Genomic DNA, 23,647 nt, shown 5'->3' with positions numbered 1-23,647 from the left:
CCTAGGCCCACCCGCTCCTCAGGTGGGTTACTCAAAGTCATACTGTTACACCAAACACTCAATATATATATTTAGAGGTGTCCAGAGGTTAGCACTATATCTGTATTACTGGTGATTCTGCAGATCATCCATAATCAGGCATAGATCTGTATTCTTGGTGATACTGCAGATCACCAATAATCAGATTCTCTCTGCGAGCTGACACCGATCGTTACAAGGAGGTTTTGTTCTTATACGGTGGCAAGAATCTGAGGAAAATCAAAAAGTTGTGGGATTCAAGTAAAGATCCCAAAGGCTTTTGTGACCCTAACTAGCAAAGGTCCTCAGCCAAAGGGGTGAGTCGGATTCCATTTGGGTGGAGTTTATCTGAAAACAACAGTTCATTGAATTGGATGGAGCACGGAAGATAATTTTTAAGAGTTCTCAAGAGCTACCCCTTTGAATGGGAGCTTTCAGTTACATAGAGCATAAGACCATTCCAATCAAGGTGACCTCAGGCTCACACGAACCTGTGTTTTATGAGGACAAGCCGAGGAATACTCCACCCCACTACTTGTACCGGTCAGTCATGCTGTGTCTGTTAATATCTCGGAATGTGAATAGACATCATGTAATTCACATTGACTAATGACACAGCAGGAATCCTCAGCCCCAGTCATTAGAGAAGACAGCTGCAATAGGAGACCACACGGCCACACATCCAGGCACTTTACATTAGAAACTCTGCAGTGGAACCTCTCATTTTATGAAAAATCAAAGTCTTGCAATGCCAAGCAAAGGATTAAGGGGCTAACATATTAAACCTTTATGCTGGGAATAAACGGATTGATTTTGAGCCATTAAGATGGCTTGATAATTTCCGACATGTCCGATCACAGCTCGATTGTTTTGCCGCTCAATTTCTCATTGAAGTGAATAGAAAAGAAAATAAGAAAAATGAGTGGAAGATATGAGAATTTAGCGGGCAAAACGATCAGGCACAGAATCGAGTGCCAGAATCGAGTTGTGTATTCCCAGCATTAAAAGCAAGTCCCCAATGTCTCAGAGGGGACTCTTCAGTCCACTCCCATGCTCTACCGGTAACCAATCACGTGTCAGAAACATACAGCTAAAAGAATCTCATCCTTGGCAGGATATCTAAAGCCTGGAATCACTCACAGGCTGCAGGATGTGGAGATCAGATAACAGCCTGTTTTGGAAGCGGTGAAGATGCAGTGTCTGTACACAGCTTCGCACAGTATCACTATACACCACATCATGTTCTTTGTGAAATGGGGCTTCCCGCAATGACATCTGTAGCTTTTGGTTTCCACCGTCCACCTTGCTGAGAGTCTGCCTGCGCCTCTCTGCCTGGTGGCGGATAGAGATGTTCAGAGAAAGTGACACAGCTTGAAAAATGTCTCTTGTGAACACAGTGTGGCTTGACAGATTTTCACTGTGGGCAGTTTTGTTTTGGACAACATCAATTGTACATTTCACTTCACCAAATATAGTGTCAGCATACGGGGGCTATGGCAAAGAACAGCACTGTAGTTCCCAATGTTGTCTTCCTAAAGGTATCTAAAAGTATTTTGGTTCATGTGAGCGCAAAGCTGTCCTTTGCGCTCACATGAACCAAAATACTTGAACCAAAATATAATGCATCAATCCAGGACAGTAGGTTAATTTGTAAATCATTCCTTTTTGTCCTTTAAAAGCCAGACATGCATTAGAATTTCCAGTTTATAGCTCACTGTGATACATATGGGATGCACATGTGACAGTGTGTGTTTAATGTACAGCTCAAGTACCTTCAAAGTGGATTAGCTAAAAGGTAGGGATTCTTATAATGGTTATTGCCATTTACAGTGTACCTGAGGCTAACCTCGGGTCAAAAAACGCATGCTTAACTGAGAAGAGGGAACCCTCTAGATCCAACAGAGGCTTCCCATATTTTCCTCACCCCTGCCGCTCACCAGGACCCTGTGGAAGATCCAGGCCACGGCCCTTCTTCATGTCTTAACCCCCATCATAAAGCAGTTAGTTTGGCCTCAATTCACTGAGCTTATGTCCTGTCTTTAATAACGTTTCTTGAGTTATCACCATGGTGATGAGGCATGTAGTATTCAGGAAACATTTTACCTCAGGCAAACCTAAAGTTAACTCTTCTGTTTTTAAGTTAACTCTTTAATCCTTAAAATAACTCTAGAATTCTAAAGTTAAAGACAGGCTGTTAATTAACTGCGTGTGAAAATAACTACAGAGGAGGTAACTTAACTACAGAGGAGGTAACTTAAGGAATGAAGAGGTTAGATAACTCGCTCACTGTGTGGTGATAAGTTTTCTCTTGCCTTATTATCTCCAGCATGATCTTAGTGAATTGAGGCCTTTGTGTCAGCGCATACCACAAAGGCTGCATCTGAAATGACCAACAGCTCACATGTGCAGCACCTCTAATAAGCTATCTGCACACTTCACATTCAATTCAGAAGCAAATCATTTGCATAACTACAATTACCGTATTTTTCGCCGTATAAGACGCTCCGGAATATAAGACGCACCCAGGTTTTAAGTGCAAAAACCAGGGGAAAAAAGAATTCATAGTAAACCTGGTGCGTCTATATTCCAGGAGGGTCTTGTAGGTGTTCTACCCCAATTAATTTCCTCAGGAGTCCCCCATGTGCCCTCAGTGTCCCCATGTGCCCTCAGTGTCCCCATGTGCCCTCAGTGTCCCCCCCCCTGTCACGTATGTGTCCTTAGTGTCTCCCATGTGCCCTTAGGTGTCCTCAGGTGCCCCCCGTGTGCCCTTGGGTGTTCCCAGTGTGGCCCCCAGGTGTATCATATGTGCCCTCAGTGTCCCCCATATGCCCTCAGGTGTCCCCATGTGCCCTTAGGTGGTCCCAGTGTCCCCCATGAGCCCTTATGTGTACCCAGAGAAATGGTGCAGCAATCTGAGCTCAAAACTTCCTCTCTTCTCTAAAAGATCAGCAACAGCATAATGACCCCAGCTCCCTGTGTGGTCCGCTCCCCCTTCCCCATGTAAATAGTCTGACGGGCGGCATGTATGTATAGAGTGGCCCCCAGATCACTGCCTGGCACCCCATGCGTCAGCTTGCCCAATCCCCTCTCCCCGCATCTGTGCGCTCACCCCCGCTGATGTGTCCGCACTCACCCCCCTGCTGCCGCTGATGTCCGCTCACCCCCCGCCTGATGTGTCCGCTCACCCCCCGCGCTGATGTCCGCTTACCCCCCGCGCTGATGTCAGCTCACTCCCCGCCTGATGTGTCCGCTCACCCCCCGCACTGATGTCCGCTCCCCGCCGGGTGTCAGGCTCAGCATAGTGGCAGTTTTACTCACTTTAGCCGCTCAGCCTCTCCGGGAATGCAGACCTGGTCTCCTCTCGTCACCCCTCTAGTGATGGCTTTCATCAATGACGCGTATTATAGAAGCCATCACTAGAGGGGCGGCGAGAGAGGAGACCAGGTCTGCATTCCCGGAGAGGCTGAGCGGCTAAAGTGAGTAAGACTGCCGCTATGCTGAACCTGACACCCGGCGGGGAGTAGACACAATCAGCGTGGGGGGTGAGCGGACATCAGCACCGGGGATGAGCGGACATCAGCACCGGGGATGAGCGGACATCAGCACCGGGGATGAGCAGACATCAGCACCGGGGATGAGCGGACATCAGCACCGGGGATGAGCGGACATCAGCACGGGGGGTGAGCGGACATCAGCACGGGGGGTGAGCGGACATCAGCAGGGGGGTGAGCGGACATCAGCAGGGGGGTGAGCGGACATCAGCACGGGGGGTGAGCGGACACATCAGGCGGGGGGTGAGCGGACACATCAGGCGGGGGGTGAGCGGACATCAGCGGCAGCAGGGGGGTGAGTGCGGACACATCAGCGGGGGTGAGCACACAGATGCGGGGAGAGGGGATTGGGCAAGCTGACACATGGGGTGCCAGGCAGTGATCTGGGGGCCACTCTATACATACATGCCGCCCATTAGACTATTTACATGGGGAAGGGGGAGCGGACCACACAGGGAGCCAGTGCAGGGAATCCCCGACGTGGCGGCGGTTCGTATCTGCAGGCGTTCGTAAGTCGGGGATTCCCTGCATTTGCCGTATAAGACGCAGGGACTTTTTCTCCCCATTCTGGGGGGAGAAAAAGTGCGTCTTATACGGCGGAAAATACGGTACTTACCATGCAAACGGGAAACTCAGGAATACGGGCTGGGAGCAGCTAACCTGGTAGTTACATACTAGCAAAATTATGAAAGGAGGGGGGGGGGGGGGTTTGCACATCCCTAAAAACATGCTGCAATTGACTGGTTAATCGCTCAGGCATGCACCACCTCTATTAGGCTGAAATGTAGCATTTGATTTGGACATAGGGCATGCATTTTCAGCCCAATTTTGCTAGTATGTAACTACCAGGTTAGCTGCTTCCAGCCTGCATTCCTGAGTTTCCCGTTTGCATGGTAAGTAATAGTAGTTATGCCTATGATTTGCATCTGAATTGAGTGCGAAGTGTGCAGATAGCTTATTAGAGGTGCTGCACATGTGAGCTGTTGGTTATTTCAGATGCAGCCTTTGTGGTATGCGCTGGCCCTCTTCTTGCTGTCTATTAAAATGTAAGTTACACATTTTTGCTTAGCTGCTCCCAAGGTTATACATATGTTGTTTTTAATTTAGGTTAGGCCACTTGGCCGGAGGTCTACCTCACCGTGGTGCAAGTATCCAGCATATTATACTTTGCATGCAAACTATAGTGGAAGCCAGTATCCACCATAGTATAATAAATGTAGCATTTGTTTTGGACGCAGGGCATGCATTTTCAGTCAAATAGAGGTAGTGCATGCCTGAGCGATTAACCAGTCAACTGCAGCATGTTTTTAGGGATGCGCAACCCCCCCCCCCCTTTTTCATAAGTTAATTTGTGTGCCCATAGTAATAGCTGTGATTAGTGGTTATTGTGAGTAATTTGGGAGCCAGAGGTGCCTTATAAAATAGTGGGTGCTGAGGTAGCAGCTACACAAATTGCAATTACATATAGTAGGCACGGAAAGGTTTTACAGTTAGGCTTTGAGGAGGAGGGTGGGGTGTTTACTCAGCAGAGGGGGGTGGTTAGCAGTGTGTGTGTGTGTGTGGGGGGGGAATTAGTGTCAGGCAGCAGAGAAGGGGGTGGTTTGAGTTAGGCATCAGAAAAGGGGGGGGGAGGGGGGGGTCAGGTTGGGCATCGGAAAGGGGGTGGTTAGGGTTAGGAATTGGAGGGAGGAGGTAGGGTTTAGGCATCAGTAGAGGGAGGGAACTGTGTGAGGTTAGGTTAGGCTATAGTAAAATATTGGGAAAAATGAACTACATTTAACTGTCGGATTAACCCACTAATCCACAGTAGAATATCTGTAATAGAATAATTACCACCACCAGACTTCTGGAGACCACACAGCTATTTTGAAAACACTATTAATTATTTATAGATGTGAGATTCCCTCCCCCCCCGATATCAATTTTAAGGACAGGTTATAAGTCAGATGAAACAAAAAAAAAATAGCAGAAAATGTTCTTATAGTTCTTGTAGGAGTTCAGTGACTCATTCTCCTTAAAGTAACTACTATCCTTTCTTCCTTTCTCTGAGATGTTTTCTTTCTTCAGCTTCCCAGTGCCATTTAATGGATCATTTACTGAGCCCAGCTAAGCGCTTTCTCTCAATGACTGAGCATGACTCATAATGTTTTGGAATTTGAGGAAGGCTTCCTGATTCTGCGCTGCACAGGCACACATACAGAGAAAGCTTTCAATACTAACCAGCACTCAGATGTTTGAGAACATATTTAAAGAAGCACTACAGCGAAAACCTGTAAAATGTAAAATATGTGCAAACATATACAAATAAGTACATTTTTTCCAGAGTAAAATGAGCCATAAATTACTTTTCTCCTACAGAAGTGACAGGTTTTGGACTAGTCCATCTCGTTATAGGGGATTCTCAGGGAAATATTTATTTTCAAAAGCACTTAGTAAATGGCAGTTGCTCTGTCCAACTGCCAAAAAACTGTGTAGGGAGCAGGGAAGCTGTCCAGTTTCATTGTTTAAATCCTTTTTCGGGAATATCTTTATAAAGAATAAAAGCCTTGCTGAGAATCCCCTATGAAGAGATGGACTAGTCCAAAACCCGTCACTTCTGTCAGATTTCTACTGCCTACTGTAAGTGACCGCATTATAGGAGAAAAGTAATTTATGACTCATTTTACTCTGGAAAAAATGTACTTATTTGTACACGTTTGCACATATTTTAATTTTACTGTTTTTCGCTGTAGTGCCCCTTTAAAATTAACATCTTCAGTCACACTTCTGATTTCAGTTGACTGCCATAGCTTTATGGATAATTGGTGCACTTGACCATCAAAAGCCTGTTGTGACGCAGCCCCTTCAATGTACTGTTGCCCCAGTTACCATACCTGCTGGGGGCACTTAGGCCATTGCAGTGTGACCCAGGCCAGCAGAAACTCACAGCATCCACTGTGGTCCTCCAAAGGTTGCCATATAGTGGAAGGCAGATGGGCTTTCCTTTCATAATAGAGTGATTGCCTGCCATGCACTGAATGGAAACCTCAAGTAACAGGAAACAGTGAGGGAAACAAGGATATAAGATAAGTTTGTACCCATTTTTAGCAATTGCGCAACAACTTAGTTTTTTTTTTACACAGATATTCAAGGCAGTATATAAATCTTCTAACATTTTCCCTGGTCCTTGTGCTAAGAAAGGTCTGAGGCAGCCTTCCGCATGCTGTGAGGCCATCTACAAGCACTGTATTAAATTCAGGAATTCCTAGTCAGACACAAGTCGCTAATCCCAGCCCTGAGCAGCCTACCTAGCAATAAATGATGCTCTGTACTTTTAATTGATTGGCCAATATCACAGCTATACACCAGCGGTTCTGTATGTAAGTCTGGATTCAGGGGCATCAAGAGATAATTTGCATATTTAGTAATGATGCATTGTGGGAAACCACAGTTGCTGACTTAATGCTGAGTTATTGCAACTACCTTCTGTTATAAGGCGGCGGCAAATTACACTGAGTGTAACTTTTTAGTGGGAGGGCTTTTTGGCCTCTTTAGTCCCTTTTACTTTCCTAGTAGTGTATTATATGTATAGACTATGGTGATAGAACTGGTAAACTTTGCTCTTACCAAATGCTGACTAATAAAAAAAAACCCAAAGAGCCTAGAGTTAAAAGACAACTGCAGTGAGCAAAATATGGAGGCTGCCATATATTTATTTCCTTTCAAACAATACCAGTTGCCTGGCTGCCCTGTTATTCTAGTTGGCTAAAGTAGTGTCTGAACCACACCAAAAACAAGCATGCAGCTAATCTTGTCAGATCTGACAATAATGTCAGAAACATCTGATCTGCTGCAAGCTGGTTCAGGGTCTACGGGTAAAAATATCAGAGGCAGAGGATCAGCAGGGCTGCCAGGCAACTGGTATTGCTTAAAAGGAAATAAATATGGCAGCTTCCATATATCTCTCTCGTTACAGTTGTCCTTTAAGGATAGGAACAGACATCACTGGATGAGACGACTAATATAGTGGCCGTGAAAAATAAAATGTTCTGCTGGAGAAGGCTACAAGGAGAGTATTGAAAACAGTCCATCATAAGCCCAGTGGTGTAGTGGTTAGCACTCTCGTCTTGCAGCACTGGGTCCCCAAGTTTGAATCCCAGCTAGGGACCTTCCTGCATAGAGTTTGCATGCTCTCCCAGTGTCTGTGTGGGTTTCCTTCGGGCACTCTGGTTTCTTCTCACATCCCCAAACATACAGATAATTGGCTTACCCTGAAATTGCTCCTAGACCACAACGGACATAGGACTATGGTAGGGATTAGATTTTAGATTTTGAGCTCACAGTGACCAGACTATGTACTCTGTAAAGTGCTGCAGGACATGTTGGCGCTTTAGGAGTACTAAATAATAATAAAAAATTATAAGCCAGCTCAGCTGCATACTGTCTACTAAAAGGCATGGAGTGATAACGTAGCACTTTATATCCTGTGCATTACAATTTACCTGACCATTTAAAAAGAAACCCACTTTAAACACTAATCACAATATAGCTCTTTCTGCAGACGTTTTGCATGTTACATGCAGTGGTCAGTTATGTGCAGGGAGGGAGATGTCACAGCCAGGCCACAGAGCCCAATGCAAGATCAGGCAGGAGACTGCCACAAGTGCAGAGCTAGTAGAATGAAGAAAGAAAACCATAAATGTTTAAGAATTCCTCATGCAAGTTCCTAGAAGTATCACACGATCCTGGAAACATTATTTTTGGATTTTTCTTCTGTTGGTAAATGAATCATAGGTGAACAGGAAGAATTAAGATAGTGTTCCTTTATATATGTATAGCTAAAGTCAGTGCACTGGCAGCATTTATAACAGATGAACTTTTCAACCTCACCACTTAGCAAGCTCTGAATAGTACAGAATCATTAACTACACAAGAGAGCTGACAGCTTTTATACCAAACAAGTATCTGGAGAGTACAGCAGCCTGTTCCAAGTCACCCAGCTGGTGTGCAGTGTGTGTGTTCAGAGAATCCAAAGGCTCCATTTACCAACACTAAGGCAGGGGAAACAGCAGCAAATATGCAGGGGTCAGACCCATTCCCTGGGAAGATTAGACCTGACTAGTTGCCAGGAGCAACTGCCCAATCTTTGTGCCTGTTGTATTACATTAGGTCCTCAGAAACCATTAGATGTGTTTTTATATATTGCAATCAGAGTTCATTATGAAAACCTGTCTACAATATCAGCATTCGGTCTTCTACAGAATGCTGGAGCTTGCTCTTAAGGAGCCACTAGCCAAGGCTAAACTGGGGGAAATATAAAAACATGTAAAATAGGGGTAGGGTCACCAGTAAGGGTGTTATGCCAGCAAAAAAAACGGCAAACAGAAATTGCTCATGGAAAAATGTAATAGCGGAAACACTGTGGCAAGAATATCTGGTACTTCAAGATGCAGAATATGCAACATTTATTTGTAGTATGCCTATTAATTTGAAGTATGGGTCGGTTCCCACTTCAGCAGATGCAAAACGGCACGGTAAACTACACCTGCTCAGGATGAGCTGTGCTCTGTCACACGTCTGTGCCATTGTTTACATTACTTGCCATTTTGCACCTGCTCCGTACACTTTGCCCACTGCCACGACAACGCTGCTCGGTCCAGGGAATAGCCGGTACAGACCGGAGGCCAGCAGGAGCATGGGGATCCCCATTGGTTTGCAATAGACAAATTCTCTCTAGCAACAGGGAGGACGTTCATTGGTCTACCATGAACCAATGAGAATCCTCCCTGTTGCTGACCAATTGATCTTTTGTAATCCAATGGCGAGCCCCATGCTTTGGGACCGATTGGAGGATTCAGCAGCAGCAGAACTGGGACACTTGAGTATTTGGGGTTTGCATGCATTGACCAGTATGGTGAGAAGGGACAGTGCTTTCAGTGCTTCCGTGCATCTGGCATGTTATGGTCCATTCAGTAAAAAAAAAACAGCAGGTCGGGACTCTGCATTCCGCTTCCTGCAGCGGATCTGTTTATTAACAATAGTATTTTCTTCCTGCTTTGAGCACAGGTGTAGAAAATGTACTGCACAAGTATCAAGCCTTGAGTAAAGGGATTCTATAAATACCCCAAACAATGCACAACATATCACATTTATTTGAAGTATTTCTGAAGTAAAAGGCTTCTATAAATAAATGCAGATAAACTATTCCCTGACCCCCCCCCCCCCCCCCCCCCATTGATCACTGGCAACGTCCAAGTCATGTGGGAGCAGATAGATGCAGATGCTCCTGCAATAGTCAAACAACATATAACAACAATCCCACTAATTTGACTGAACTTGCATACATTAGTGCATATGCAATTATTTCTTATCAGTTTTCTCCTAAGTTATATTTTCAAATTTGTCAAATTGCCTTTTAAATCACAAGCAGGCAAGACAATACTCAAAATAATTTAAGAGTACTTTTTCACCTACTTTTTGGCACATTTTTATTTGCAAAGAGCTGAAAAATGAGTCAAGATTAAAAATTTACTCCTGGGAGAAAACTTAGGAGAAAAAGTGAATTGCATACAGCCTCTTCAAATTACCTTTTCTCCAGAGTTTTCTCCAAAGTGATATTTTCACACTTGTTATAAAATGCCTTCTAAACCACCAGCATGCAATAAAATACTGAAAAATACTTTTAGTAGTGCTTTTTAACCAAGTTCTGGGTACTTTTTCCTTTGTAAAATGCTTAAAAGTTATTTTGAAGAGATTATGAAAATGATCTCCTAGGAGATAACTCGATAGAAAAAAATAATTGCCTATGACCCATTGTATCTACATACAGCCCATCAGTGTGATAAAGTACTATGCTTTGCAGGGTCTAGCAATAAGACCTTGATGTAACCTTCCATGGGATTATTGGACAGGAAGTTAGTTAATTACAGCAAACTGACTGCCTTACAATTTATATATATATTTTATAGCGCTATTCTTTTGTAAGGAAGATGCTGTTGAAAGACTTTCAGACACATTTTTACACTTGTCAGCTGAATGTTCTTTTGTATTGTAGAGTTATTGATCTTTAAAACGGAGGAGGAAAAACCACAGTGAACAGTTTTCAACTGGCAATATTCAGCCTCTCACCTCTTCATCGAAAGAACGCTTCTGTCTATAGTTTATACAGCCATCTTATGACGCACAAGCAATTACAAAGAAAGGAAAATGCTTTTTTTCCATTACAGACAAAACTCAAGTTTTAAGAGCTGAGTACTTGCGATAGTCAATATCTATAATTAGAGATCTGAGTTGGTGGATGAACTCTCATACTTTTACCCATTCCAAAGTCCTCCACAAAGCACAACTTCTGAATTGTTATTCATACCCGACACATATAAAGCATGGTAACCAGAAGATAAATGCTGCAAACACGTACCACTACTTGGTATATATGTCTTCAATGAGCAGCAACTTATGGGAATTGTGTTCTCATCACGGCAGTAACACGTGACATATCAACGAAAGGCATAACTACAAGCCATGCGTCCCCCACAACAAAACTTTCACAAATTTCTCTCCCCCATCTGCCAAGTAGCAGGTGTAGCCATCATGATCCCCACACTCATAACAGTCTGTGACCACAACAACAACTTGATTTGGAGGATGGACCTCTGTTTCAGATGGAGGCAGGGTAAGTAGTTGCAGCCCCAACAGCTCTGAGTAACCCTGTGTTAGCAGGGGCTGCTTCTGCTATAGTTATGCCCCTTGTCCAAACAGTCACATGGCAGAAGGTCAAATAACTTAGGCACATATTTTACAATAACTTAAAAGTGAATATTTAACAGTTTTCCTTACCTTGATTTACATTTTTAAATTTATCACAGGTGGCAAAATCTTTATTCCTACCAGGTGATCTCTGCAGCAAGTTTGCTTCCTATAGTATTATGCATAGAGGGAGATACTGCTTGTTTGGCAGTTGGAAACAGACGTTATGTCCCACAATGAAACAAGGTTCACAGACAAACAACTGCTTGGGCCATGGTCATGACATCACATTGTGGGAGGGGTCTCACCACAATATCAGCCACACAGATCCCCTGGTGTGCTCTATTTGAGAAAAGGTAAAGATTTCCCCCGGGAAAGGGGGTATCAGCTACTGATTGGGATGTAGTTCAATCCTGGGTTCAAGTTCCTCTTTAAACACTATGTAGTCCAGAAACAAGGAGCGGCCTACAGCAGTCTGTTACAAAGAAGGATAGACATGGTGAATTAGCCTAATCCCCTAGCCATGAAAACTATACCAGGCCCAAAGTTCCTTGCCAGCATGTGTATTGGTTCCAACTCAAGAAAGAAAGTAGTGAACTAAGAAGAAAAGCAATACCTGGCAGGCTGGCACAAAACGCTGCAGGGTGGAAAACCGGAGCAGGGACAGGAAGCGTGCACATCCAATCGACTATGTACATCTGATGTAAGGAAGAGGCAAAGGGCACCACTTCAATAAAATCCCTTTATTCCGGTTTGGGAGAGGAAGGTACAACGCAGCGAGGGTATTCTAGTGCCTGACAGCAGTTTCGCTGGCTAAACCAGCTTCTTCAGAGGCAGAATACGCCATAGGGTGGGTAATCATAGAACAGAGAGGTCACTACCTCTAGCAAGATTTTCATTTTGAATAAGTCAACGTGTAAATGACATATACATGCAGTGAGAGGGATATAGGGCTTTCATATTTATAGTCTTTTATACTATTCCTAATGCTTCAAGCCACAGACCCAGAACAAGTATGTGGATCAGGTGCTCTCACTAAAGTATGACCTCGCTGGCCACATGTGATTTAGGCACTACTACAGCCAGATATATCAGCAAGACAGCCAGAGAACTGGCATTCTTTAAAATGGATCAGAGTTTAGAGACCTAAGGTGGCTGCTATATTTATTTACTTGTAAACAATACAGGTTGCCTGGCAAACCCGCTGATCTTTCTGGTCAGTAGTATCTGAATCACACACCTGAAACAAGCATGTAGCTTATCTTGTCAGAAACATCAGATCTACTTGCTTATTTGGGGTCTGTGGTCAATAGTATTAGAGACAAAGGATCAGCACGACACCCAGGCAATGCACAATTTTAAAAAGGAAATAAATATGTCCGCCTCCGTAGGTCTGTCATCTCAGATTCCCTTTAAATGAGAATAAATATGGCCGCCTCAATATTCTTCTCACAATAGGGTTATTTTATGGATAGTGTCTGACATTCCATTTGAATACTGATTAGCATTTCAGCTCCAATGTTGACTGCAGTACCTCTTCCCACAAGAGACTATCACTGCGCTGAACAAAGAAAAGGTGTCAGCAAAAAAGGAAGGGAAACCTCATAGGCTCCAACAGACAAACCCCAAGGTCACATCGGCATTGTGATAGTACAGTGATATTCCCCTATCAGGATTCTAATCTGGAGACAACAACAAGTTCCACTTCCTGATCTCTTGGCTTCACAAACCTGTCTGCAGCCACTCTTCTATGACTACCAGTGTTGCCAACCTCGGAAATACATTTTTACTGACAAAGCACAACAAATTTACTGACAGAACACTTTTTTTTACTGACATCTAATATTATTGAAATTAAATGAAAGATATCACACGTGCCCCACATGCAATACACCGGCAACCACGTGGGGCACGAATGAGGAAGAAGAGTGCAGGGGCGGACACCGGACAGGTGAAGTATTAATGCACGGCATCTGGGGGGGACTTTGATACATTTACATTTGGGGGATGTGACCAGGGGTTTCCGTCACATTTGTTCTTGATTATCGCAGCCCTTACCACTGCACACTTTATCGAGCATGCCACCCTGAGATTTTCCAGCATGTCTGATTGATTGTTACATGCGATCGATACATGCAATGTTAATGAATTGTTACATGCGATCGGCCCGAAATTGGTTTGATTGTCAACTAGGCATGCTCTTGATTGCACCGATTTTTATAATATCAATAATAATTGTCTTGTCTGATGGTTGATCAGTCGCCAAGTCTACAGATGTATGGCCACCTTTAGCTAGAGCAGTGTACATTCTAGAGTGATATATGAACTGATAAGCAGTAAGTGCTGTGATCTTCTAAGAAAGAGAGAGGGTTTTTTTTTTACTGACACATCAAATTTTTTCATGGACTTTACTGACAGCCCAGATTTGTTGACTTTTTTACTGACTGTCAGTAAATTTACTGACGGTTGGCAACACTGATGACTACCTGCACTCTGCCTTACACACCTTATTCTAGCTTACATTCACCTGGGAGCCTCTTCATCAATGTGGGGATGACTTCCTGCTGACTATGGCAGCCCTCCAGACTGTATCCAATGCCTGCTCTGTTAAATTCCTTAACTATTAACAATTTAAAGTGATATCATACTCACATTTATTATTCTATGGTTTAAAAGCATTGAACACAGCATACATTTAACAGCTAAAACCATCTGACTACTTCTCAATGTACTTGAAGGGTTCAAACTCAAGCTTTTTACCTAATTTAGCTGCAAATTGAGGTCTTGAGGTCCACAAGTTTACACCCCTCTAGTGACCAGGCGATGTTTTACAATTCTGCACTCTGCAGCTTTAACAGCTTATTACTCAGCCATACAACTTAGCAGCCAAATTATGTTTAGTTCCTTTTCTGCCCAACAGAGCATTCTGTTGGTGGGATCTGATTGCTGCTGTGATTTTTATTTTATTTTTTTTATTAATCTTATAGTTTTGTTTTCTTTTGATAAAATTATTTTTTTTGCTTTTTTAATTTTAGCCCTCCCACCTACCCGCACTCCGCCCAAGATCCACCATTATGATCACCTCTCATAAGCATCAGCCTGTGAGAGGCATCAGATTGTGAGTCACTCCTGTGGATAGCTAAGTGACAATGCTGTCCCCTGTACAGCGCTGTGCTAGATCGCAGCGCTGTACAAACAAACAAAAAAATGTTTTCCCCCCTAACAGCCTGCCAGCTCCGATCGCCGCAGGCAGGCTGTTTACAGAGTGGAGCTCCGTAGCTCAACGGGGATGTGCGCATTCCACGCTAATCTCCACCCACAGCTCTTGACACCAATTGGCTTTGGGCGATCCTGGGGGAGCCACTCTGTGACCGCCAATTGACGTTAGGCAGTTACAGAGCAGTTGCCTGATACACACTATGCAATTTGCCCCTGAGATTTCGGGTTCAATTAATAATTGCTGACAGTTCCAATCTGATTTCTGATCGATTTTCTGATAACTGATTGACTCCTAAGTAATTACTGAGCAAATAAAGGAGAGAAAGTTATCTGCATCCCCTTGGATACAGTAGGAAATGTTCTACATTGTTTACACAATTTATTATGCCTGTAATACACGCTTTGCAATTTCCGGTCACATTTCACTTTGAACCAATAATTTCCGACCGTTTCTGATTTGCAATTGTTTTTCGGATCTATTTTCCTATCACTTCTGTACAAAATCGACCAGAAAAAGGATCAGAAATCAGATCAGACGTGTCGGAAATCACTAATTGAACCCGAAATCTACGGGAAATTGCATGGTCTGCACAAGGCATTAGGGCCAATTCACACGGGCACTCACATAGCGTTTACCGCCGGCTGCGGCACGCACTGTTTACGCAAACGCCATGTTTTTACCCCTATTTTTCCCATCGTTACAGTCACCCACATCTCTGTGTCCCCATGCGGGGATGAAAATTACTGAACGCCGCTAAAAGCTGCCTAAAGACGCTAAATGCTTTTCTGTATATTTTTTATTTTGTTCAATGCATTAGGTCAAAAATGTAATTTTGAGTGTAATTATTTAAGATCTGATGCCTTATCATGCCGGCATAGAATGCTGAGAAATATTGGATAGTTTTCTTTATTTTCTCTCAATACACCTGTGTTTTCCTCCTCTTCACAGTAATGTGAACTCCAGCCAAGCTACAACTACAGCGCACTATGCTTGCAAGCCAATAAATCGTGTGCGCTGGGATGATGAGACATGCACAGAACTGGAGAGCTGGAAAGCAAAAAGCCATGACCTAATCATAATATCTGCAACAGCGAAAATCATATCCCGAGACCATTAACTACATTTATGGAAACGCAAGTCACAACAAGTAAGCAGCCATTTTCCCGTAAGGAATGAAAAATATTGATGCAGGCTAATGAAGCAGGAAAGTGTTTGGAAAGAAAAGCCTGAACCGTAAGAGAGATTACCACACTGTGTGTGTGTGACGTCTCCAACGAGAAGTGACACATCCTGCCGGAACTCAGCCATGAACACTGCCCGCAGCTGTAAGTGCAAGCTTATCTGCCCACCACCCCCGGTTCCGAGAGCTTTCACAAGCCTCACATATTCTGCTATCGGAAGATAATCCTCGAGTTAATCAGACTGGGCAGATCTAGCAATGCAGCTGAAAATTTTTAAGTAACTCCAGCCAAGACAAATATTACCACTGAGTACTTGTGTATACAAACTCCATAAATACTTGGTTTTAAAGCGGACCTGGACTCAGAACTTCCCTTATTGCTCTAAAAGATAAGCAACAGCATAATAACCTTTTAAGAAAAGCATTACTTTGTTACAGCTGACACAAACCCTGCAACAAATCTGGAGTGCGTCTAATTCCTGCTTTCATGGAAGCGGACATATACCGTATATACTCGCATACAAGCCGAATTTTTGACTCCCAAAAGGCGGGTCAAAAGTTGGGGGGGGGGGGAGGAGGTCGGATTGTATGCGAGTCATGTGGTGGTCCGCGCAACCCCCTCGACACCCCCCCCAACTCCAAATCCCCCCCGCGGCCGCCGCTTCATTTACATTACCCGGCGCCGCTTCTTCTATTCCCCTCCTATCCGGCTCCATAATTCCCAGCAGTGCTCTTCACGGCGGCTGCAGTAGAGAGAGAGAGCGGTTCCCATAGCAACCACCGCTACAGGAAGCCGCGCTCTCTGCTGCTTCCTGTCTCATTACAGCAGACGCCGTGAAAAGTGCTGCTGTCGTACAAAGCCGGATAGGAGGGGAATAAAAGAAGTGGCACCAGCTAAGGTAAAAGCAGCTGCGGCCGCGGGGGAGAGGGGAGGCAGGGGGCACTACCTAGCGATACTGGGGCACTATACTAGCTATACTGGGGCACTTTACTAGCGATACTGGGCACTATACTAGTGATACTGGGCACTATACTAGCTATACTGGGGCACTACCTAGCGATACTGGGGCACTATACTAGCTATACTGGGGCACTATACTAGCGATACTGGGCACTATACTAGCTATACTGGGGCACTTTACTAGCGATACTGGGGCACTTTACTAGCGATACTGGGCACTATACTAGCGATACTGGGCACTATACTAGCGATACTGGGGCACTGCCTAGCGATACTGGGGCACTTTACTTGCGATACTGGGCACTATACTAGCGACACTGGGCACTATACTAGCTATACTGGGCACTATACTAGCTATACTGGGGCACTATACTAGCTATACTGGGGCACTTTACTAGCGATACTGGGCACTATACTAGCGATACTGGGCACTATACTAGCGATACTGGGGCACTACCTAGTGATACTGGGGCACTATACTAGCTATACTGGGGCACTTTACTTGCGATACTGGGGCACTTTACTTGCGATACTGTGCACTATACTAGCGATACTGGGCACTATACTAGCTATACTGGGCACTATACTAGCTATACTGGGGCACTATACTAGCTATACTGGGCACTATACTAGCTATACTGGGCACTATACTAGCTATACTGGGGCACTTTACTAGCTATACTGGGGCACTTTACTAGCGATACTGGGCACTATACTAGCTATACTGGGGCACTACCTAGCGATACTGGGGCACTATACTAGCTATACTGGGGCACTTTACTTGCGATACTGGGCACTATACTAGCGATACTGGGCACTATACTAGCTATACTGGGGCACTTTACTAGCGATACTGGGCACTATACTAGCTATACTGGGCACTATACTAGCTATACTCGGGCACTACACTAGCTATACTGGGCACTATACTAGCTATACTGGGGCACTATACTAGCGATACTGGGCACTATACTAGCTATACGGGGCACTATACTAGCTATACGGGGCTTTATACTAGCTATACTGGGGCACTATACTAGCTATACTGGGGCACTATACTAGCTATACTGGGCACTATACTAGCTATACTGGGGCACTATACTAGCTATACTGGGGTACTATACTAGCTATACTGGGCACTATACTAGCTATACTGGGGCACTATACTAGCGATACTGGGCACTATACTAGCTATACTGGGGTACTATACTAGCTATACTGGGCACTATACTAGCTATACTGGGGTACTATACTAGCTATACTGGGCACTATACTAGCTATACTGGGGCACTATACTAGCTATACTGGGCACTATACTAGCTATACTGGGGCACTATACTAGCTATACTGGGGCACTTTACTAGCGATACTGGGCACTATACTAGCGATACTGGGGCACTACCTAGCGATACTGGGGCACTATACTAGCTATACTGGGGCACTTTACTTGCGATACTGGGCACTATACTAGCGATAATGGGCACTATACTAGCTATACTGGGGCACTTTACTAGCGATACTGGGCACTATACTAGCTATACTGGGCACTATACTAGCTATACTGGGGCACTATACTAGCTATACTGGGCACTATACTAGCTATACTGGGGCACTATACTAGCTATACTGGGCACTATACTAGCTATACTGGGGCACTTTACTAGCTATACTGGGCACTATACTAGCTATACTGGGGCACTATACTAGCTATACTGGGCACTATACTAGCTATACGGGGCACTATACTAGCTATATGGGGCACTATACTAGCTATACTGGGGCACTATACTAGTTATACTGGGGCACAATACTAGCTATACTGGGGCACTATACTAGCTATACTGGGGCACTATACTAGCTATACTGGGCACTATACTAGCTATACTGGGGCACTATACTAGCTATACTGGGCACTATACTAGCTACACTGGGGCACTATACTAGCGATACTGGGCACTATACTAGCTATACTGGGGTACTATACTAGCTATACTGGGCACTATACTAGCTATACTGGGGCACTTTACTAGCTATACTGGGGCACTTTACTAGCTATACTGGGGCACTTTACTAGCTATACTGGGGCACTTTACTAGCTATACTGGGGCACTTTACTAGCTATACTGGGCACTACCTACCTATACTGGGCACTATACTAGCTATACGGGGGCACTATACTAGCTATACTGGGCTTTATACTAGCTATACTGGGGCACTATACTAGCTATACTGGGGTACGATACTAGCTATACTGGGCACTATACTAGCTATACTGGGGCACTATACTAGCTATACTGGGGTACGATACTAGCTATACTGGGCACTATACTAGCTATACTGGGGCACTTTACTAGCTATACTGGGGCACTTTACTAGCTATACTGGGCACTACCTACCTATACTGGGCACAATACTAGCTATACGGGGGCACTATACTAGCTATACTGGGACACACTGGGGGGATCACGCGGCCAGCATTTCCTACCCCCGGCTTATATGGGGGTCAATCATTTTTTACTTTACGGTAAAAGTGTGTGTGTGTGTGTGGGGGGGGGGGGGGGGGGTCGGCTTATATGCGAGTGTATACGGTAGTTAACATCCTGTGTTTACCAAATAGCTCTCTGTTGTGGTAGTCAGCTGACAGCTGAGGGATCAAATTACAACGTGTGCTTAGTCACAGATGAGGGGGTGTATTTCTATAGGTTTTCCTTCTGTCCTGCTAGAGTTCAGGTCCACTTTAATACATGAAAACTCTGACTCTCTGTGCTCTGCCTGGTATAATTTGTGAAGATGATCCACTATTACCCCTTTAGTTACAGGACACCTGAAGTGAGAAGGATATAGAGGTTGCCATATTTATTTCCTTTCAAACAATACTAGTTGCCTGGTATCCCGCTGATCATTCTGGTTTTGCGCATCTCGGCAATCAATTTCCTTCAGCTATTTAAAGAGGAACTGTAGAGAGGGACTGTCCAGCACTGTTACCCCTGTTGCAGGTATTTGACCAACCGGTAAAATATGCCTTTGGGGATACTTGGAAGGCTTTGGAAACAATTGGCTTCCCGAGTGCATGTGAAGACAGGTAGCTCCGTACTACACTTGTTTGAGCGCACAATCATGCATGCGCAGTATGAAGCCACCCATCTTTAAAAAGCACTCGCGGACAGGAATGCTTCTGAACCCTTCCGAGGGCTATTGGAGACCGCAAACTTGAACAGGGGACGATACTGGAACAAGGACCCCGAGAGAGGACTAGAAAGGCTCTATGAGATCCAGAGCCTTCCCTCTCCATTGGTATATAACTTGCTACACATTTGCTTTAAAAAGAAAAAAAAGATCTAAATACAGTTTTCTGCCAATCATGTCATATTTATGGTGTCACAAAATGCAATTTTGTCTCCTTAAAGTAAACCTGTAGTTGGAAAACTCACTTCGGGTTTGACACTAGCATTAGTAGAGGGAAGGGATTGGGGACAGCATAGAGCCTTCCTGTTCCATTACTCCAGCGCTGTCCTTGAGTCTAGCTATCTGGACAAGGTCGAAGAGTTATTCGAAACTACTCATGCTCACATAAATATAAATAACATATAGTCCTTGCTTCTTTGGCTCTCAGGTAGGTCCTGCAAAAATGTGTCTGTGTAAGCAGCAGACAGGTATATTGAGCAACAGACGACAGCCCACCACCACACCCAACAGTTTGGGACTCTAGTGACTGGGTCTAGCTGCGATTATGGGAATTTTAGGGTCTACCTTACCATGAAAGACCACCGTTTCCTAGCTCCAGCCTCCAACAAATAGAAGCCTCCATAGTGTAAAAACTTCACAGTTTTTGATTTCCATAAAGATTCCAATAAACCCAGCACACTCACATGCAGGATACCAATACTCACTTGAGCTATATGTGGTGTCTCCCCTGCTCCTATGGCCCTCTCTCTGCTCTGCCACCAAGCTCCGCCCACTCCACCTGCAATGTCTCACTTGGGAGTGTACTCACTTTTGTTGCCAGTGGTTTAGACATTAATGGCTGTGTGTTGAGTTATTTTGATGGGATACCAATTTTACACATCTTCAGTGTTTGTTGTCCCATGAAAAGATATAAGCTACTTACAAAAACGTGAAAGGAGTATCCGCTTTTGTGAGATACAGACAGTATACTGTGTATATTAATATCATATTCCTGATCTTAGTAGTTAGTCCACACGTAGATTACAACTGATCTCATTCACACTTTATTCAGTGATGACGTATATTGGGTCACAGACAGGTAGAAACCCACATTACATCAATAACGGTTGTACTCTCACCCCTCCCCCAGACAGTCAGGTGTCATCTTCAGCCGACATATGTATTCCTCATGCTATAAATATAGATACATCAGTTAACTATGATGGAAATTGAATGAGACTGAAAGAATCAGGTGTCGCTTCAGATTCTATAAATGGTGATGCCGATAAGAGATGACAGAGATGACTGACACAGTCAGGTATGTGTAGTATATGCTGCATGAAAGTCAAATCTTATCAGAATTTACAAATTATAAGTCATTGCTGCCTCTTGTCATTGTCAGTTGCCATTCACAGTGTCAACATTACACTAACCGCATAAAATATTAGTTGTTCAAGAGAAATTGTTATTTCACACGGTAAGACTTTTTGGTAGTTCAACAATATTTATTAGTACAGATCATCAGACACAAAATGAATTGACTTCATCTTGCATGCATTGCGGCAGCCGGGGCTGAGCAATATCACCGCTGGCAGTTAAAGCACCAGAAGCAGCAACTGGAAGAATCAAGATGGAGGGCCTCACACAGACGGGGGGGGGGGGGGGGGGGGGCTAGGAAGCAGCTCCCCTCTCGGAAGGTAATGAAATGCTCACCACTGCCCCCAACAGAGCGCTCCATATATGAACCTTCCCTAGGTGGATGTTTGACGTGTCTGTCATTTCTGGTACTAAGATTCCTTGTATACGCGAGCATGATTTGATCCCTTAGGTCACAGTGCGAGGCTGAGGCGTCACTAGCCATAGGGGGGGGGGGGACACAATGGACTCAGCTGCCAACTGTTGCTTAAAGGACCTCTGCAGACCACAGAGGACACATGTAGACACTAGACTCTCTCCTGAGAAGGCACTGACAGGCAGTCTAGTGTGTGTACAAGGCTTAAAATAGATCTGACCACAGGCAAAGTTATCTATAGTGAGTTCATGCTGGATCCACAGACCTCTGAATTGTCCGTTTCACTCCTCAATCCCCCTCCGGTGATCACTCCTCGAGAAATGTGTCGGTTGACTGAAGTCAAAGTTTCAGACAGGAAGAAGCAGGCTTGTGGCAATGTTCCCTCATATCACCCTTACACCAGTAAGGGAAGAAACTGGACAGGGAAGAGGAGGGAATGGGCGATTGATAAGAGGGAACATCAGTGCAAGTTTGCCTCTTCCTGTCTGACAATTTGACTGCATCCAAGAGTGATTACAAGGACTGGGGGGACAGACACGACATAGAAACACACTCATCACATGATCTAATCAAGAATTTACAAAACTGATCACATGACCTTGGGTGACCTTCACTTCCTGTTTCCTCCTATAAAAAAATCTCCAGCAGGAAGAATGCAGTGAAAGCTAGGTCAACGAAGTTGGAAGAAGAGAGGAGAGGACAACAAACCGCAGTATATAGATCCAGCAAAAACATACCTCTGTGCTTACCTCAGGTAGTTTTGCCTAAGGTCAGGTTTCCTTTAAGTGTGAACATGCCTATTGTGCGTTTTGATGTGTAGACAAAAAAATGCAATAAAATCAGAAACGCATTTGAAAATAATTAACAGATAAGTATCACATTTATAGAACAAAACAACCAGAATAACATAAAATGCCCAATCAATGGCCACCTTTCAGGTGTAGAACATAAAATGTACACAAGGTCGAATAAATGTAATTAGTGACAAATTGCTTTTAGCAAACATCTGTGTCATCCACAAACAACAATAATTATGGAGATGCAAATCTGGGCATTTTAACAAAAACAAATGCGCACGGCAGATAAGCCCAGCCGCTTCTCAGAATTCTTATCAGTCAATTTCATGTGGTAGAGGCTCAAAGAACCACTCTGCAGCATTTGTGTACGTTCATCGCACGCTCAAGAACATAATCACAGCCGTCACCATGGTTACTGAAAGCAAAGGGGGAAAAAATTACAGTTTGTCCCCAATGTGAGAATTAAAGAATTTCTAACCTTTTGGATTTTGTATTTGAACTGGATGGAACTGCAGATATGAATGCCTTTAATCCGCTCTGCTCACAGCACAGAACACACTTAGGAGAATGAATGTGTGTGTGTGTGTGTGTGTGTGTGGGGGGGGGGGGGGGGGGGGGGGGGGAGACCCGGTTTATCAGGATGAGGAATTAATCTGGTTCAATAGATATATAAAAGGTTCCTGTGTTTACTTGTGGGACATGATTAACCAGATGGAGACTCAAGATTTCCTTTTATCTGTTGTAAATAAAGATATTAAAAACAGAAGGAGTATTTAATATGCCACCCTAAAGAAAACCCTCATTACAATATTAATCGATAGCAGATATGGTCACTCAGATGCACATAACTCCAGCTTGCACTCAAGTTTTTTTCATGCAGATTTGTATGTGGGTTGAAATTGGACATACCAAAACAACTTCCTGTTGACTTTGATTGGTCCAGTTTCCAGCTGCATAGAATTTGCATAACATCTGAATGCAAGCCAGAATGATTTGCATCTCATTGACCATCTCTGGTGAATAGCAGGTGGTAGTTTACAAACGGCAACCACAAAATGTATAATTGCAGGGATCGTGGAGTCTGGCTCCGAAAAGATGACTAATCGCACTTGGAGAAGATATCAGCTCCTATTATGCATTGTTTTCTAAGGCCCTATTTTGATTGCTATATAATATTACTACTTTTCAGATATATTCAGCCACTTACTTCACGCATTTTTCAGCCTGAATCCAACTGT

The 23,647-nt window shown here is 44.1% G+C and overlaps 1 protein-coding gene and 1 long non-coding RNA gene across 6 annotated transcripts in view; one reads left to right on the top strand and one right to left on the bottom strand.

Moving 5' to 3' along the window:
* The window catches only part of LOC137534022 (uncharacterized), a 49,404-nt gene extending 33,355 nt beyond the window's left edge, over positions 1-16,049 (top strand). Inside the window, exons 1-2 of one of the 2 annotated variants that reach the window (XR_011024277.1) lie at positions 6,037-6,188; positions 15,463-16,049. This is a non-coding gene — a long non-coding RNA (uncharacterized lncRNA). Of the gene's footprint in view, positions 1-6,036; positions 6,189-15,462 lie in introns of those variants that run through there. The other variant, XR_011024278.1, reaches the window with a different exon arrangement.
* ANK3 (ankyrin 3) overlaps positions 1-23,647 on the bottom strand; it is an 825,851-nt gene that overhangs the window by 470,180 nt on the left and 332,024 nt on the right. The gene's annotated exons all lie outside the window — the stretch shown is intronic.

This window comes from Hyperolius riggenbachi, chromosome 10, assembly GCF_040937935.1.
Source record: "Hyperolius riggenbachi isolate aHypRig1 chromosome 10, aHypRig1.pri, whole genome shotgun sequence".
NCBI lineage: Eukaryota > Metazoa > Chordata > Amphibia > Anura > Hyperoliidae > Hyperolius > Hyperolius riggenbachi.
This window is presented reverse-complemented; position numbering and strand designations above follow the sequence as displayed.